This window comes from Nyctereutes procyonoides, unplaced genomic scaffold (assembly GCF_905146905.1).
Source record: "Nyctereutes procyonoides isolate TBG_1078 unplaced genomic scaffold, NYPRO_anot_genome, whole genome shotgun sequence".
In the NCBI taxonomy this organism is placed as follows: domain Eukaryota; kingdom Metazoa; phylum Chordata; class Mammalia; order Carnivora; family Canidae; genus Nyctereutes; species Nyctereutes procyonoides.
Window position 1 is genome coordinate 25,259,714 of NW_026575035.1, and position 18,277 is coordinate 25,277,990.

Below are 18,277 nucleotides of genomic sequence, written 5' to 3' on the forward strand. Positions count from 1 at the left end.
AAAGTCAAGGAGAAGACATAGAGTATGTCAGTCCTCACAAGACATTTGCCAAACAAAATAAAATGAAATATTGATTAAATGGGAAGATGATTGAAGCTTTTCAACAGAATTCATGGGGGTGATTTGAAAATAACAGGAAGATACTTGTATTTAAGATTTCTTTTTCTTTTGAGTTTGAAGTTTGGGCTTAAACTCATTTTCCCCAGGGAAGAGCTAAGCTAGCATGGCTCATTCCTCCCCAGAAAGCAGGGGTTACCTGGCAGTCCAATGGTCCTATTGACCAAGCCTAGGGAAGGAGGAGGAATAGAGGGAGCAAGGGCATCTCCCAACCCCCATTTCAGCCTCAACTATGTCTTTTGTTTTTTAAATTTAACCACTTTAGCGAGCATTTTCCGGTAACAAAATTTCTGCTAGTAACATAATTGCTATATAAGATTTTATGAAATACTATACTAGGGAACTTAAAGGAGGGTACACTTTATTTTCTTTTAAATATATATATTTATGAGTATACCCAAAAATGAATGTATGGGATGTTATAGTATACTAATATAATGTACAAAAACACAATATTTTTATCCCCACTATCATGGGATTTCACAGCTCTCTTTATTTAACTTTTTATTTTATTTTTGTCTAGGAATACAAACTTTAAAGAAAAGAATTCAGTTTGTTGACTCATTAGTTAAAGTAAAAAGTCACTTTGAACTCAATTCTACAAGCACATTTAATTTAAATTGTCAAGATACTACTATTATTCAACCACGTGTAATTTTTTTAACTGATAAAATCTTTTTTTGTTGTTTTTTTTTTTAACTGATAAAATCTATAGACTATCAACTAAGATGATGCCATAATAATCCTCTTCTGGAGTTTTTTTGAGGGGGAGGTATTGTCAAGATACTACTATTATTCAACCACGTGTAATTTTTTTAACTGATAAAATCTTTTTTTGTTGTTTTTTTTTTAACTGATAAAATCTATAGACTATCAACTAAGATGATGCCATAATAATCTTCTTCTGGAGTTTTTTTGAGGGGGAGGTGCTTGGGTGGCTCAGTTGCTTAAGTGTGACTCTTGGTTTTGGCTCAAGTCATGCTTTCAGTGTCATGAAATCTAGCCCCAGGTAGGAGGGTCTGCTTGAGATTCTCTCTCTCTCTCCTTCTTCCTTTGCCTCTCGCTCTTGCTCACCCATATGATCTCTCACACACACTAAAATAAATAAATAAATCTTTTTAAAACTTAATTTTTTTTAATTTACAAGTAGGGCTATTTTAAATATCTTCCCCTCAAATATAATACTATTTTATAAGGTAAACATTTATGAATTGTGAATTTCATTTTGCTATTTCTTTAGGATTATATAAGATTCCCTATATTTCATTTTTCTTAATACTTTGTTTTATTCTGATATTTGACAAAATATAAAACCACATATTTTTATTTTATGTACTTAAAAGAAGGTATTTTGAAGTATTAATAAATTGAAATAACAGTCTTGCTTTAATGGAGTTAAATTTCTCAGAAAATAACAAATCTCTTTCTGTATTTAAATTATTTTTTTTATTCTTTTGATATCCTGATCCTAAAATCCACATAATGACCATCTCTTGCTGTCTTTAATTTTCTAACTGTATCCTATTATATCAACTTCTTTTGGGGAAATCCCCATGACCCATCATATTATGTTTCTGAAAAGACCAATGAACTATTCATGTATTGCATGGCTAAGCTGTTGCTATATATTAACTTGTTTACTCAATCTATAGGCAATTAAAAGAAGTTTGGTGGTACACATATTACTTAGCTGAGATACACCATTTGCTTTTGGCTACAAATTGGAGGGACTTTATATTTTAATTAGACCATATTCCAAATTTTAGTGTATTATTTTGTGTTTTAATGAATGATTGAAGAGTTCTTTCTTTAAAATATTTTGCTCATGTGAGGATTGAGTTATTTTAAAACTGTATAATTCTTCTGCATTCTTGTAGAGTTTGGAACTGATTGCTTCATCACATCATGTTCATTTGGTCAGTCTTTATGGGGACCAACTAAGATTTCTTGGCTTACCTGCTACTGTTAATTTACCTCCTGTCCGATTTTCAACTGTGTTGCAAAAGCACATCTTCAGTGATGAAGGGAATTATAAGCAAAAGCTCACATGGATCAGTGAACTTTTGCTCCAGAGAGGTGGGCCAATGCATCTTCTGTACTTTCAGTGAGTAGCTTTTTGATGCATCTCCTGGAGAAAGGCAATTTTCTAGTTTCATGTTTGTACTGACGTCATTTTTATATGCTTATGTCTGGGTGGAATTGAACTTCAATGAACATTTACTAAGCATGTTACTAAGACACAGGCCTTATATTATATACAAGAGATATAAAAATAAACAAGAAACAGTCTCTGTTCTCTTGCCAATGTTTTCAGGTTACTGGATGAGACAATTACAATTCAGAGGGTTAAGTTTTATAATAATAGTAAATGCCAAATGCTATGGTGACACAGAAGCAATACACTCTGACAATGTTGCTGAGATGACATCCCAAAGGAGGGTGTTTGTTCACCAGCACAAAAGGGCAGCAGGAAGTTTGTAGGGTCTATTCTTAGTGCCACTTACCTATTACCTCACAATTCAGAGCAAGTTATTATTATTATTATTATTATTTATTATTATTATTATTATTATTATTATTATTGTAAGGTGGCTTTAATGGCTTGACTATTTTATGAAAAAACTGTTGTGGATGTTACACAATTAGTTTATCATTCATAAAACTTAATCTCAATTAAATGAGGAGAAAAAAGCATTTATTAGCTGTGGCCTTATAGGAAAAAAAATTCCTCCCTCTTATAAACCTGATATTATCAAATAACCTTGCCAGTGGAATCAGTGTTCCATGACAGCAAACTAACCATCGATAAATAGCAACAACTTCAATGCTGACTTTATGACATGAGTAATAGGGGAAGCTTAAATGATAGGTTTACTCTAGAGCACACTCTAGCTTTACATAGCTCTGTAAACATGAGCACAGTCACAAGTTTCCAAGACATAGCTGAGAGAGCTGGCTCATGAATTTCAGGCACTGTCTTTAATGAATGAGCAATATCTATATTGTCCCTGTATAAAAGTAATTTTGCCATTCACAGTAGCCTTTCGGCGCTCTCAGGAATAATGAGACCCATTTCAAATGAACATAGGACTTTAACTTTCCCACAGGGTCCTATCTCCTGATTTCCTAAAAATGTGGTCAAGTAGATTGTCTGGGTATCCAAACCTCAGAGTGTTGGTGTACAGGGTTTCGGGAAAGGAAGTGATAACTCCTCAAAAAAAATTTTTTTTTCAGAGAAAATACATTATATCAAATGTGACATTGTGTCTGGGGTAAACATTACTACATATTTGCCTAAATTCTTACCAGCAATGATTTAGGCATTTAGGATAATCTGTTAATTTTGTGAAAAATATAGTGGAAAAATATTGAAAGCCCAATTTTCTAGTACATAATATCAAGATTATATTTTTTCTTTTTTTTTAATGAGGTACTTAGATTTCATTCAGTAGGTAGTATTTTAGATCACTAAAATGAAGCTTATCTGTTAAAACACAGGGACAAGAGCATTCATTCTGTGTACCTCTTCTCTGACTTACTCTCTCACATTTTGCTGTGGCACTCATTTCAAATGTAATTGTATATTCTCTCTTGTCAGTTATTGTGGTCTCATGTGTTTACTTTCTCTCCCTAGTTAGATAATGAGTTCTTAACAGACATCATGTTTCATACTTTTGTATTTTTTATTGTATTGAGCTAATAACAAGCCCCTTGGAAAAGCCACTGAAATATGTCTATTTTTTAAGATTTTAAAATTAAATATATAATGATAAAGACCTATCATGAATGGATACCCCAATTGATTGTGAAAAGCATATATCAAAACAATACACTGTGTTGTCAGATAAACTTTTTTTTTTAACCATCAGTCTTTCAAGTAAAAAGTATCAGTGTTTCTTGGTTTTCTGACTGAGTGATAATGAGATGTATCTTTATCTTCTTGCTTCAAATGGAGTGAACTGCAGCCAAGGCCAGAAATTCTCAAGGCATTCAAAACAAACACGCAAGAGGGACTATATCAGTTCTATAAGTCAGGAGTGAGTTTCACACCTACCAGTACTTCCAGCCTAGTCACCAGTACCTGCCTTCAGTCCTCAGGACTAATCTCATCAATCCTTTACCCAACATTAGATTCCCTGAGAAACAGACTGAGACAGAAATATGCAACACAATGTGGGGCTTTCTTTGGTGGAGGGCATGCTTATGAGAGCAACACTTGTTTAGAAGAAAGGGCAGCAGGACTGGGCACCTGGAGAAGTTGAATTGCAATGCAGTTGCAACAGAAGCCTTGGTTACTTCTACTGAAAGCTCTGAGATTGCTCTTCAGAGTTTGTCCTGCCTTAAGGCAAAGGTGAATGTGGGCTGCCCCTATGGGGATGTGATTTGGGGTTAGATAGTTCTCTGACTAAGGGCAATTCCCAAAAATGGATTTAGCTAAGATCCATTAAATTCCAGCACTCTCACTAAGTGGAGGAAATGAATACCTTAGTCCTGAAGTGGAGAGAGAGTAATGGCATACTATGGTATCCACTATAGTCTACATTTCACAGTTCAAATCCACTTGCTTTGTATATTAAGTTTATTTTCTACCTACTCTTCTATTAATTCTGTTTATCTTTGCCACGTATCTCTGCTGATCTAGATGGCTTACTTGGTGGTATAACTCAGACCTTTCTCGTGAAGGGATCTGAGCTCCTAGTCACCATAACATTTAGATTTTCTAAGTGCTGCATATGTTGATTTCTTGCCAGGTTAGAGCCAGGAAAAAGCAGGAGACACCGCAGTGGATCACTTGGGTGCTAAACGTATTCTTCTCTGTCACCAAAATGTAGCAGCAGCCTCACTACTCCAATGATCAAAGTCAGTCACTCCTCCCAGAATGGTGACTCTTCTTTGCTTGCTGACTATCCCAGCAAAAGAAGTCCAAGTGACTGAGAAGCATTCAAGGCTTAAAGTTTAATAGGACTTTTACTATGTTCCCTGGTGGAAGCATTCTTTTTGGGGATCAGGGATCATTAGAACCACAGAACCTAGGTTTGTGGTGAGGTATATGTATAGGTCCTCCAAGGTGGTCACTGGAAGTCATAGTAAACCAAACCATTCCTAAGACTACCTCTTAGTTCTTGTACCCATTTATTCAAACTATCAAGGGCATAGCATTATATAATAATCATAAAAGTGCATATTGCCAGTGGACAGGCTTACTCTGGCCTACTCCTCCCCTGTGGCCCAAAACCCAGTTAATGGTGTGTCCTGGCCCAGTGGTTGCAGACAATCTTCACAGAGGACACCCCTTGAATTCCTGGCTCTGTGGTTATGAGGGATTGTGTTTATGGGTGCCAAGGGACTGAAACATCATAGAGACAGTTCTTGGCAGGCTACCACTGTCAGGTCATTACACAGAGAGCAGACTGAGACATTCCCCCAGTCTTCCTGTGACCACTTCTTGTAGCCTGAGAGAGACAGCTGTTTGCCTGAAAATAGAAATAAACACAGAGTCAAGCAAAATGAGGAAAGAGAAGAATATATTCCAAATGAAAGAACAAGATAAAATATCAGAAAAAAATTAATGAGAGATAAGTAATTTACTGGATAAAGAGTTCAAGGGAATGTTCATTAAGGTGCTCACCAATCTACGAGAAGAATAGATGAACACAGAACTTCAATAAAGAGATAGAAGCTATAAGAAAGTACCAAACGGAAGCCCCAGAGTGAAGAATATGATAACTGAACTGAAAAATATACTTGAGGGGTTCAACAGCAAATTAAATAAAGTAGAAAAAAAGATCAGTGACCTGGAAGACAGGGCAGTGGAACTCACCCAAACAGAGCAGCAAAAAGAAAAAAAAGAATTTTAAAAAGTGAAAATAACTTAAGGGACCTATAGGACAACATCAACTGGAACAACCTTCACATTATACAGGTCTCAAAAGGAGAAGAGAGAGAAAGGGACAGAAAACTTATTTGAAGAAATAATAGCCAAAAACATCCCTAACCTGGGAAAGGAAACAGCCGGATCCAGGAAGTACAGAGGATTTCATATAAAATGAAGCCAGAGATCCACCCCAAGATACATCATAATTAAAATGTCAAAGGTTAGTGATAGTGACAGAATCTTAAAAACAGCAAGAGAAAAACAATTTGTTGTGTATAAGGAAAACTCCTTAAAACTATGAGCAGATTTTTCAGCAGAAATTTTGCAGCTCAGAGAGGCATCCCATGATATATTAAAAATGCTGAAAGCAAAAACTTCTAGCCAAGGATATTATACCTGGTAAGGTTATCATTCAAAATTAATAGAAAGATAAAGTGTTTTCCAGACAAGTGAAAACTAAAGTAGTTCATCACCACTAAACTTGCCATACAAGAAATGTTAAGCTGAAAAAAATAATGCTAATCATAACAAGAAAACATATGGAAATAAAAGCTCATTGGTAAAGGTAAATATATAGTGAAATCAGTAATCACAAAGCTAGCATGAAGGTTAAAAGACAAGAGTGGCAAAAAAATAATTATAAGTATAAAACTTGGTTAAGAAATAGACAAAATAGAGGCACCTGGGTGGCTCAGTCAGTTGAGCATCTGACTTGTGATTTCAGCTCAGGTCATGATCTCATGGGTTGTGCAGTCAAATTCCGCATTGGGCTTTGAGCTCAGGTAGGAGTCTGTCTCAGATTCTCTCCCTCTCCTTCTGCCCCAACTCCTCCACGATCCCTCTCCCCCTACCTCTCTGTCTAAAATGAATAAATAAATCTTAAAAAAGAAATAGACAAAATAAAAATATATGAAATGTGACATCAAAAACATAAAATGTGGGAGTAGGGAATAAAAATGCAGTTTAGTTCAAATTCAACTTGCTATCAACTTAAAATAGACTAGTCTATATATGTTCATATATGTAAGCCTCATGGTAACCACAAAGCAAAAATCTATAGTAGATACACAAAAAAACAATGGGATAGCAATCTAAAAGTAACACTAAAGAAAGGCATCAAACCACAATGGAAGAAAGAAAGAAAGGAAAAATGGAACAGACAAGAATACAAAACAGCCAAAAAAACAGTGAACAAAATGGCAATAGGTACATATCTATCCATAATTACTTTAAATACAATGGGCTAAATAGTTCAATCAAAAGATATAGAATGGATGAATGTATTAAAAGAACAAGATCGATCTTTATGCTTTCTCCAAGAGACTCAGATGTAAGGAAACACGCAGGCTGAAAGTGAAGTAATAGAGAAAGATGTTTTATGCAGATGGAAAAAAACAAATGAAAAGCTGGGGTAGCTATACTTATTTCAAACAAAATAGACTTAAAGACTGTAGTAAAAAATAAGTTGGGCATTACATAATGACAAAAGGGTCAATGCAGCAAGAAAATATAACATCTACAAATATTTATATGTCATACATAGGAGCACCAAATTATGCAAAGCAGATATTAACAGACATCAAAGGAGAAATCAATGGTTATACAGCAGTATTAGAGGATGCTAACACCTATGTACATCAACAGATAAATCATCCAGACAGAAGACCAGGAAGGAAGCATTGACACATTAGACCAGATGGACTAAACAGAACATTCCATCCAAAAGCAGCAGAAGACACATTCTTCTCAAAGGCATATGGAACATTCTCCAGGATCGATTATATGTTAGGCCACAAAACAAGTCCAAATAAATTTAAGAAGATTGAAATCACATCAAGCATCTTTTCATACCACAATGGTGTGAAACTGGAAATCAATCACAGAAAACAAACTGGGAAAAAATCACAAATACGTGAAGATTAAACAACATGCTACTGGACAACCAATGGGGTCAATGAAGAAATCAAAGGAGAAATTAACAATAAAAACCTGAGACAATGAAAATGAAAATACAACATACCAAAACCTTTGGGAAGAACAAAAGCAGTTTTAAGATGGAAATTCATTGCACTTCAGGCCTACCTCAGGAAATAAGAAAAATCTCAAAGAATCCAACTTTACACCTAAAATCTCAAATAAACAATTTTACTTTACACTAAGTGAACTGGAAAAAAAAAGAAACAAATGAAGTTCAAAGTTAATGAAAAGATGGAAGGAAATAATAAAGATCAGAGCAGAAATAAGTGGAATAGAAAAGATCAGTGAACCCAAGAGCTGGTTCTTTGAAAAGAGAAACAAGACTGATAAACTCTTAGTGAGACTCACTAAGAAAAAAAGAGAGGGCTCAAATTAATATCAGAAATGAAAAATGGAAAGTTACAACTGATACCAAAGAAATACAAAGGATCGTAAGAGACTACTGTGAGCAATTATATGCCAACAAATGACAAACTAGAAGAAATCAATAAATTCTTAGAAACACAAAATCTTCTGAGACTGAATCATGAAAAAATAGGAAATCTGAATAGACCAATTATTAAGGATATTGAAGTGGTACTAAAAAACCTCCCAACAAACAAAAGTCCAGTACCAGGTGGCTTCACTGGTGAATTTTACCAAATATTCAAAGAAGATGCAATAGTTATCCTTCCCAAACTATCCAAAACATTGAAGAGTAGGGCGTATTTCCAAACTCATTTTACAAAGTCAGAATTGCCTGGTTACAAAGAAGTGGACAAGAACAAAACACACAAAAAAAGAAAATTATAGTGTAAAATCCCTGATGAACACAGATGCAAAAATCCTCAACAAATATATTAGCAAACTGAATTCATCAATACATAAAAAAGATTGTACAGTGTGATCAAGTGGGATATATTTCAGGGACTCAAGGATGGTTCTCCACCCATATATAAATCAATGTGATATCCTACATTAACAAAATGAAGGATAAAAAAAATCTTATGATCATCTCAATCAATGCAGAAAAGCATTTGAGAAAACACATACATTTATACTAAAAATGCTCAACAAAGCAGGTATAGAAGGAACGTATTTCAATGTAATAAAGGCCATATATGACAAGTACACAAATAACACCATACTCAATGGTGAAAAACTGAGAGCTTGTCCTCTAAGATCAGGAGTAGGGCAAGGTGCCCACTTTCACCACTTTTATTCAACATAGTACTGGAAATCTTAGCCACAGCAATCAAACAAGAAAAATAAACTAAAACCATCCAAATTGGTAGGATGATGTTAAACTATCACTATTTTCAGATCACATAATACTATACATAGAAAACCTTTCTAAAACCTTCACCAAAAAAACTTAGAACTAAAAAATTCAGGAAAGTTGCAGAATATTAAATCAATATATAAAAATCCGTTGTGTTTTTATACACTAACGACAAATTATCAGAAAGAGAAATTTTTAAAAAACATTCTTACTTACAATTGCATTTTCAAAATATCTATGGCTGAATTTAATCAAGGAGATGAAAACACCTGTACTTTAAAACTACAAGACATTGATGAAGTAAATTGAAGAAGACACAAGTAAATGGAAAGATATCCCATGCTCATGGATTGCAAGAATTAATATTGTTAAAAAATCCACATGGCCTGAAGCACTTTACAGATTCAATGCAATCCCTCTCAAAATTCCAATGACATTTTTCACAGAAATAGAAAAAAACCCTAAAATCTGTATGAAACCACAAAACATCCTGAAGAGTCAAAGCAGTCTTGAAGAAGAAGAATGCTGAAGGCATCACACAACCTGATTTCAAACTATATTACAAGGCGATAGTAATCAAAACATTATGATATTGGCATAAAAACAGAAACATTCATCTGTGAAACAGAATGGAGAGGCCAAAAATAAACCTGTACATACATGGTGAGTTAATTAATGACAAAGGAAACAATAATAATTGCTTAATAATATACGATGGAGAAAGGACTGTCTCTTCAATACATGGTGTTGAATAAACTGGACAGCCACATGCCAAAAAATGAAACTATCACTATCTTGTACCATACACATTAACTAAAAAATGGTTTAAAGCCTTGAATATAGGACCCAAACCCACAAAATTCCTAGAAGAAAACATAGGCAGTTAGCTCCTTGGCATTGCTTTTGGCAATATTTTTGGATCTGACTCCAAAGGCAATGTCAACAAAAGCAAAATAAACAAATAGCACTACATCAAACTAAAAAACTTCTGTGCAGTGAAGGAAATCATCACAGCATAAAGGAAACCTATTCAGTGAGAGAAGATATTTGCCAATCGTGTGTCCGCTAAGGGATTAATATCCAAAAGATATAGAGAATTCATGCCACTCAATCACAGGAACAACAACAAAACACATCAATCCAATTTAAAAATGGGCAGAGATCTGAATAGACATATTTCCAAAAATATATAGTTGGCCAAGAAACATTAAAGGATGCTCAACATCATTAATCATCAGGGAAATAAAACCAAAACCACAATGAGATATCATCTCACACCTGTCAGGATGGCTATTATAAAAAAGATAAGAAATAACAACAACAACAACAACAAAGAAATAACAAGTGTTGATGAGGAGGTGCGGAAAAAGACTTGTGCACTGTTTGTGGGAATGTAAATTGGTGGACCCCCTACAGGAAACAGAAATGAGATTCCTCAAAAAACTAAAAATAAGCTTTGTGCAGTGGCAGTATCGTAGCCAATGAGGTTTATCCGAGGTGCGATTATTGCTAATTGAAAAACTAAAAATAGAATTACCATATGATCCAACAATTCCACTTCTGGTTACCTATTTTAAGAAAATAAAAACACTAATTCAAAAAGATATATGCACCTCTCTGTTCTTTGCAACACTATTCACAGTAGCCAAGATATGGAAACAAAGTTATCTAGCAATGAATGAATGGATAAAGATGATGTCATGCACACACGCATGCACACACTCGATGGAATGCTACTCATCCATAAAAAAGATGAAATCTTGTATTTATAACAATATGGATGGACCTGGAGGGTGTTATGCTAAGTGAAATAAGTCAGAAGCAAGAGAAAAACAAATGCCGTATGGTTTCATCTTGGCAGGGTATTACCTCCAAAGGTAGCATCTCAACCATGCCTTTAAGAAGCCATTGTATCACTTCATCAGGCCAGAAATTTCTGCAATGTGTGGAAGTGATAATGACAGTGTATCCAATTATTTTGTTCCCATAGTCATCTTCCTAACAAGATCTCTTGGTCCAATGAGATGTACGACAATTTCTTGTTGGTAGAACAGATGTTCTGTAAGCCCTCAGATAGTGTGGTACTATCTGAGGCTCTAAAGGCAAGAAAAGCAAATCCATATCCATAAGATGTGTTAATTCCAGTCAAGTTGAATTTCTACCCCTTCCAGAATAAAAGGAGCCTAGTGGTTGGTTGGTCATCTCAAAGGATGGTGTCATATTGTGTGTATGCCATTTATTTCCTTTGATGACAGACTGGACTGTGAGTGTAGCTAAATCAGTCTTAGTGGGAATCCATATTTTGGGTCTGTTCAATGCCTCATTCCCTACCCTTGAGTCTATTCCATTAATGACTCCATTGCAACAGCATATGATAGCTGGAGACAGAGGCTGGCTAACTTCTGATCAGGCCATTTTATCTGGATGATGGTTTAATGCTTTGGTAAGTGCTCTGTGGTGGGTGTGATCATGCAAGACAAAGGCCTTCACATTTCACCCTGACTTTCATAAGTCCACCCACATACCTCTTCCTCAGACCTTCTTGTCGCTGATCTTCCAGCTAAACCATTCCTTTCTGTCCCCACCTGACTACCTAAACTATTCTCTTTGCCTGTGGGTGCATATATTTTCTTACCTTGGCAATTTCTCTCTTCATGCAAAATGGAGGACCAGTTACATTGCTGCCCTGCCCGGTAGCTCTGCCCACTGGGGAGACTTTACTCTATCCCTTTGAGAGCCACTCTTAAGTGGTGGCCTGAAGCCTATTCTCAAATTGCACTCAGATGCTTTGCTAACTCACTTATAAATCAAGTTAGTTCTTTTTCTTTCTTTGTATTTGCTATTCAGGTTCATCTGTGGCAGCTGGGGGTGAGGTACTGCCACCATAGTGGTGGATGTCATGGAGTTCTACTCATTCATCTTGTTTGTTTCCTGTAGACTTGCTTCAGCCTAATATTGGACCTTTCATTTTATGATGGATTACTTCCAGGCCTACTTGACATCATGACTTGGTAGATTAACAGAAACCAGTTCATGATGGCCAGCTCTGGTCTGAAGGTCAGAGATTTGATCTCTGCTAGAGCTGTTTTTCAAGTAATTTAATATTCTTTGCTGCAGTGTCATGACTTTGCTCCAGAAGTCCATGATTCTTCCATTATCTTGCCATAAACTCCATTAATATGTTTTTCTTTTGTCACGGGTACCTCTAAACATCCCATAGGCTCTGTTGGGTTTTATATCCAACCAGCAAGACTATCCTCAGTGTAGCTTGGGTCAGCTCTGCAGCCCTTTCAAAGCTTTCCACCCCTCTTGTCACTCAATGCATGGGTCCAGATACTATTCCCAAGTGTGGAATATGCTGCCCTAAAAATCTAAAGAGGCTAATCTGGCATTGTGCCTCCATTACAGTGGTGGAAAGTGTGAGATGCAATAATTTGTCCTTTATTATAAATGGTAATATCCAGAATGCTCCAGTCCACTGATCTCCAAAAAACTTCACTAATACGGTGTGCCACTGAATTTTTGTTGGTTTATCTTACATCCTCTAGAACACAGACGTCTTGCCAAAACTTCCAAAGTACTTGCTGCTTCTGATTACTTATTCTTGTTAGTATGGTGTCATCAACATAATTTACCAATGTGATATTTTGTGGAATGTATAGATTATTCAGGCTGCATTGTGATCAAGGGCAGCAGAATGTGTAGTCTTTAGCAAGACTTTAGATCTCCACTTTTCCTTATCATTGGAATGCTGGGCTGGTCTTGGTTCTGCTCTGTGATAGAGATGGGATAGAACATATTTGCCATGTCAGTGACTGAAAAATACATATTTGAGTCTGTGCTAATCTGCTGAAGCAAATATTCCAGCTAGCTGCTGTGTTAGAACTATTTTTTGAGTTTGCGGTGGTCTGCTATTAATTACCAGGAACATTCTTTTTTTTTTAATGTTTATTTATTTATTTTATTTATTTTTTTAATAAATTTATTTTTTATTGGTGTTCAATTTGCCAACATACAGAAGAACACCCAGTGCTCATCCCATCAAGTGCCCCCCTCAGTGCCTGTCACCCATTCACCCCCACCCCCAGCCCTCCTCCCTTCCACCACCCCTAGTTCGTTTCCCAGAGTCAGGAGTCTTTATGTTCTGTCTCCCTTTCTGATATTTCCTACCCATTTCTTCTCCCTTCCCTTATATTCACTTTCACTATTATTTATATTCCCCAAATGAATGAGAATATACACTGTTTGTCCTTCTCCGATTGACTTATTTCACTCAGCATAATACCCTCCAGTTCCATCCACGTTGAAGCAAATCGTGGGTATTTGTCGTTTCTAATGGCTGAGTAATATTCCATTGTATACATAGACCACATCTTCTTTATCCATTCATCTTTCGATGGACACCGAGGCTCCTTCCACAGTTTGGCTATTGTGGACATGGCTGCAAGAAAAATCGGGGTGCAGGTGTCCCGGCGTTTCATTGCATCTGTATCTTTGGGGCAAATCCCCAACAGTGCAATTGCTGGGTCGTAGGGCAGGTCTATTTTTAATTCTTTGAGGAACCTCCACACAGTTTTCCAGAGTGGCTGCACCAGTTCACATTCCCACCAACAGTGTAAGAGGGTTCCCTTTTCTCCGCATCCTCTCCAACATTTGTGGTTTCCTGCCTTGTTAATTTTCCCCATTCTCACTGGTGTGAGGTGGTATCTCATTGTGGTTTTGATTTGTATTTCCCTGATGGCAAGTGATGCAGAGCATTTTCTCATGTGCATGTTGGCCATGTCTATGTCTTCCTCTGTGAGATTTCTGTTCATGTCTTTTGCCCATTTCATGATTGGATTGTTTGTTTCTTTGGTGTTGAGTTTAAGAAGTTCTTTATAGATCTTGGAAACTAGCCCTTTATCTGATAGGTCATTTGCAACTATCTTCTCCCATTCTGTAGGTTTTCTTGTAGTTTTGTTGCCTGTATCCTTTGCTGTGCAGAAGCTTCTTATCTTGATGAAGTCCCAATAGTTCATTTTTGTTTTTGTTTCTTTTGCCTTCGTGGATGTATCTTGCAAGAAGTTACTGTGGCCAAGTTCAAAAAGGGTGTTGCCTGTGTTCTCCTCTAGGATTTGGATGGAATCTTGTCTCACATTTAGATCTTTCATCCATTTTGAGTTTATCTTTGTGTCTGGTGAAAGAGAGTGGCCTAGTTTCATTCTTCTGCATGTGGATGTCCAATTTTCCCAGCACCATTTATTGAAGAGACTGTCTTTCTTCCAGTGGATAGTCTTTCCTCCTTTATCGAATATTAGTTGACCATAAAGTTCAGGGTCCACTTCTGGGTTCTCTATTCTGTTCCATTGATCTCTGTGTCTGTTTTTGTGCCAGTACCACACTGTCTTGATGACCACAGCTTTGTAGTACAACCTGAAATCTGGCATTGTGATGCCCCCAGATATGGTTTTCTTTTTTAAAATTCCCCTGCCTATTCGGGGTCTTTTCTGATTTCACACAAATCTTAAAATAATTTGTTCCAACTCTCTGAAGAAAGTCCATGGTATTTTGATAGGGATTGCATTAAACGTGTAAATTGCCCTGGGTAACATTGACATTTTCACAATATTAATTCTGCCAATCCATGAGCATGGAATATTTTTCCATCTCTTTGTGTCTTCCTCAATTTCTTTCAGAAGTGTTCTATAGTTTTTAGGGTATAGATCCTTTACCTCTTTCGTTAGGTTTATTCCTAGGTATCTTATGCTTTTGGGTACAATTGTAAATGGGATTGACTCCTTGATTTCTCTTTCTTCAGTCTCATTGTTAGTGTATAGAAATGCCACTGACTTCTGGGCATTGATTTTGTATCCTGCCACACTGCCAAATTGCTGTATGAGTTCTAGTGATCTTGGGGTGGAGGCTTTTGGGTTTTCTATGTAGAGTATTATGTCATCGGTGAAGAGGGAGAGTTTGACTTCTTCTTTGCCAGTTTTTTTTTAATTTTTTAATTTTTATTTATTTATGAGAGTCACAGAGAGAGAGAGAGAGGCAGAGACATAGGCAGAGGGAGAAGCAGGCTCTACGCACCGGGAGCCCGATGTGGGACTTGATCCCGGGTCTCCAGGATCGCGCCCTGGGCCAAAGGCAGGTGCCAAACCGCTGCGCCACCCAGGGATCCCCTTCTTTGCCAGTTTGAATGCCTTTGATGTCTTTTTGTTGTCTGATTGCTGAGGCTAGGACTTCCAGTGCTATGTTGAATAGCAGTGGTGAGAGTGGACATCCCTGTCTTATTCCTGATCTTAGGGGAAAGGCTCCCAGTGCTTCCCCATTGAGAATGATATTTGCTGTGGGCTTTTCGTAGATGGCTTTTAAGATGTCGAGGAAAGTTCCCTCTATCCCTACACTCTGAAGAGTTTTGATCAGCAATGGATGCTGTATTTTGTCAAATGCTTTCTCTGTATCTAATGAGAGAATCATATGGTTCTTGGTTTTTCTCTTGCTGATATGATGAATCACATTGATTGTTCTACGAGTGTCGAACCAGTCTTGTGTCCCAGGGATATATCCTACTTGGTCATGGTGAAAAAATCTTCTTAATGTATTGTTGGATCCTATTGTCTAGTATCTTGCTGAGAATTTTTGCATCCATGTTCATCAGGGATATTGGTGTATAATTCTCCTTTTTGGTGGGGTCTTTGTCTGGTTTTGGAATTAAGGTGATGCTGGCCTCATAGAACGAATTTGGAAGTACTCCATCTCTTTCCATCTTTCCAAACAGCTTTAGGAGAATAGGTATTGTTTCTTCTTTAAACGTTTGATAGAATTCCCCTGGGAAGCCATCTGGCCCTGGACTCTTGTGTCTTGGGAGGTTTTTGATGACTGCTTCAATTTCCTCCCTGGTTATTGGCCTGTTCAGGTTTTCTATTTCTTCCTGTTCCAGTTTTGGTAGTTTGTGGCTCTCCAGGAATGTGTCCATTTCTTCTAGACTGCCTAATTTATTGGCATATAGCTGTTCATAACATGTTTTTAAAATCGTTTGTATTTCCTTGGTGTTAGTAGTGATCTCTCCTTTCTCATTCATGATTTTATTAATTTGAGTCTTCTCTCTCTGATTTTTAATAAGGCTGGCTAATGATTTATCTATCTTACTAATTCTTTCAAAGAACCAACTCCTGGTTTTGTTGATCTGTTCCACAGTTCTTCTGATCTCGATTTCGTTGAGTTCTACTCAAATCTTTATTAACTCTCTTCTTCCACTGGGTGTAGGATCTATTTGCTGTTTTTTCTCTAGCTCCTTTAGGTGTAAGGTTAGCTTTTGTATTGAGTTCTTTCCAGTTCTTGAATGGATGCTTGTATTGCGATGTATTTCCCCCTCAGGACTGCTTTTGCTGCATCCCAAAAATTTTGAACGGTTGTATCTTCATTCTCATTAATTTCCATGAATCTTTTAATTCTTCCTTAATTTCCTGGTTGACCCTTTCATCTTTTAGCAGGATGGTCCTTAACCTCCACGTGTTTGAGGTCCTTCCAAACTTCTTGTTGTGATTTAGTTCTAATTTCAAGGCATTATGGTCTGAGAATATGCAGGGGACGATCCCAATCTTTTGGTATCAGTTCAGACCCAACTTGTGACCGAGTATGTGGTCTATTCTGGAGAAAGTTCCATGTGCACTTGAGAAGAATGTGTATTCAGTTGAGGTTGGATGTAAAGTTCTGTAGATGTCTGTGAAATCCATCTGGTCCAGTGTAACATTTAAAGCTCTCATTTCTTTGGAGATGTGCTTAGAAGACCTAGCGAGTATAGAAAGAGCTAGATTGAAGTCACCAAGTATAAGTGTATTATTATCTAAGTATTTCTTCACTTTGGTTATTAAATGATTGATATATTTGCAGCTCCCACATTCAGGGCATATATATTGAGGATAGTTAAGTCCTCTTGTTGGATAGACCCTTTAAGTATGATATAGTGTCCCTCTTCATCTCTCACTACAGTCTTCGGGGTAAATTTTAGTTTATCTGATATATGGATGGCTACCCCTGCTTTCTTTTGAGGACCATTTGAATGGTAAATGGTTCTCCAACCTTTTATTTTCAGGTGGTAGGTGTCCTTCTGTCTAAAATGAGTCTCTTGTAGACAGCAAATAGATGGGTCCTGCTTTTTTATCCAGTCTGACGCCCTGCACCTTTTGATGGGGTCATTAAGCCCATTCACGTTCAGAGTTACTATTGAAAGATATGAGTTTAGTGTCATCATGATATCTATTCAGTCCTTGTTTATGTGGATTGTTCCACTGAACTTCTTCTTAAAGGGGAATTTTAAGAGTCCCCCTTAAAATTTCTTGCAGAGCTGGTTTGGAGGTCACATATTCTTTCAGTTCCTGCCTGTCTTGGAAGCTCTTTATCTCTCCTTCCATTTTGAATGAGAGCCTTGCTGGATAAAGTATTCTTGGTTGCATGTTCTTCTCATTTAGGACCCTGAATATATCCTGCCAGCCCTTTCTGGCCTGCCAGGTCTCTGTGGAGAGGTCTGCTGTTACCCTAATATTCCTCCCCATAAAGGTCAGGGATTTCTTGTCTCTTGCTGCTTTAAGGATCTTCTCTTTATCTTTGGAATTTGCAAGCTTAACTATTAAATGTCGAGGTGTTGAACAGTTTTTATTGATTTTAGGGGGGGGATCTCTCTATTTCCTGGATCTGAATGCCTGTTTCCCTTCCCAGATTGGGAAAGTTTTCAGCTAGGATTTGTTCAAATACGTATTCTGGCCCTCTGTCCCTTTCGGCGCCCTCGGGAACCCCAATTAAACGTAGGTTTTTCTTCCTCAGGCTGTCGTTTATTTCCCTTAATCTATCTTCATGGTCTTTTAATTGTTTGTCTCTTTTTTCCTCAGTTTCCCTCTTTGCCATCAACTTGTCTTCTATGTCACTCACTCGTTCTTCCACCTTGTTAACCCTCGTCATTAGGACTTCTAGTTTGGATTGCATCTCATTTAATTGATTTTTAATTTCTGCCTGATAAGTTCTAAATTCTGCAGTCATGAAGTCTCTTGAGTCCTTTATGCTTTTTT

The 18,277-nt window shown here is 36.9% G+C and overlaps 1 protein-coding gene and 1 pseudogene across 1 annotated transcript in view; both read left to right on the forward strand.

Moving 5' to 3' along the window:
* The window catches only part of LOC129505323 (suppression of tumorigenicity 18 protein-like), a 115,441-nt gene that overhangs the window by 23,253 nt on the left and 73,911 nt on the right, over nucleotides 1–18,277 (forward strand). The window lies entirely within an intron of this gene.
* Nucleotides 10,683–10,809, forward strand: LOC129505421 (U4 spliceosomal RNA; annotated as a pseudogene).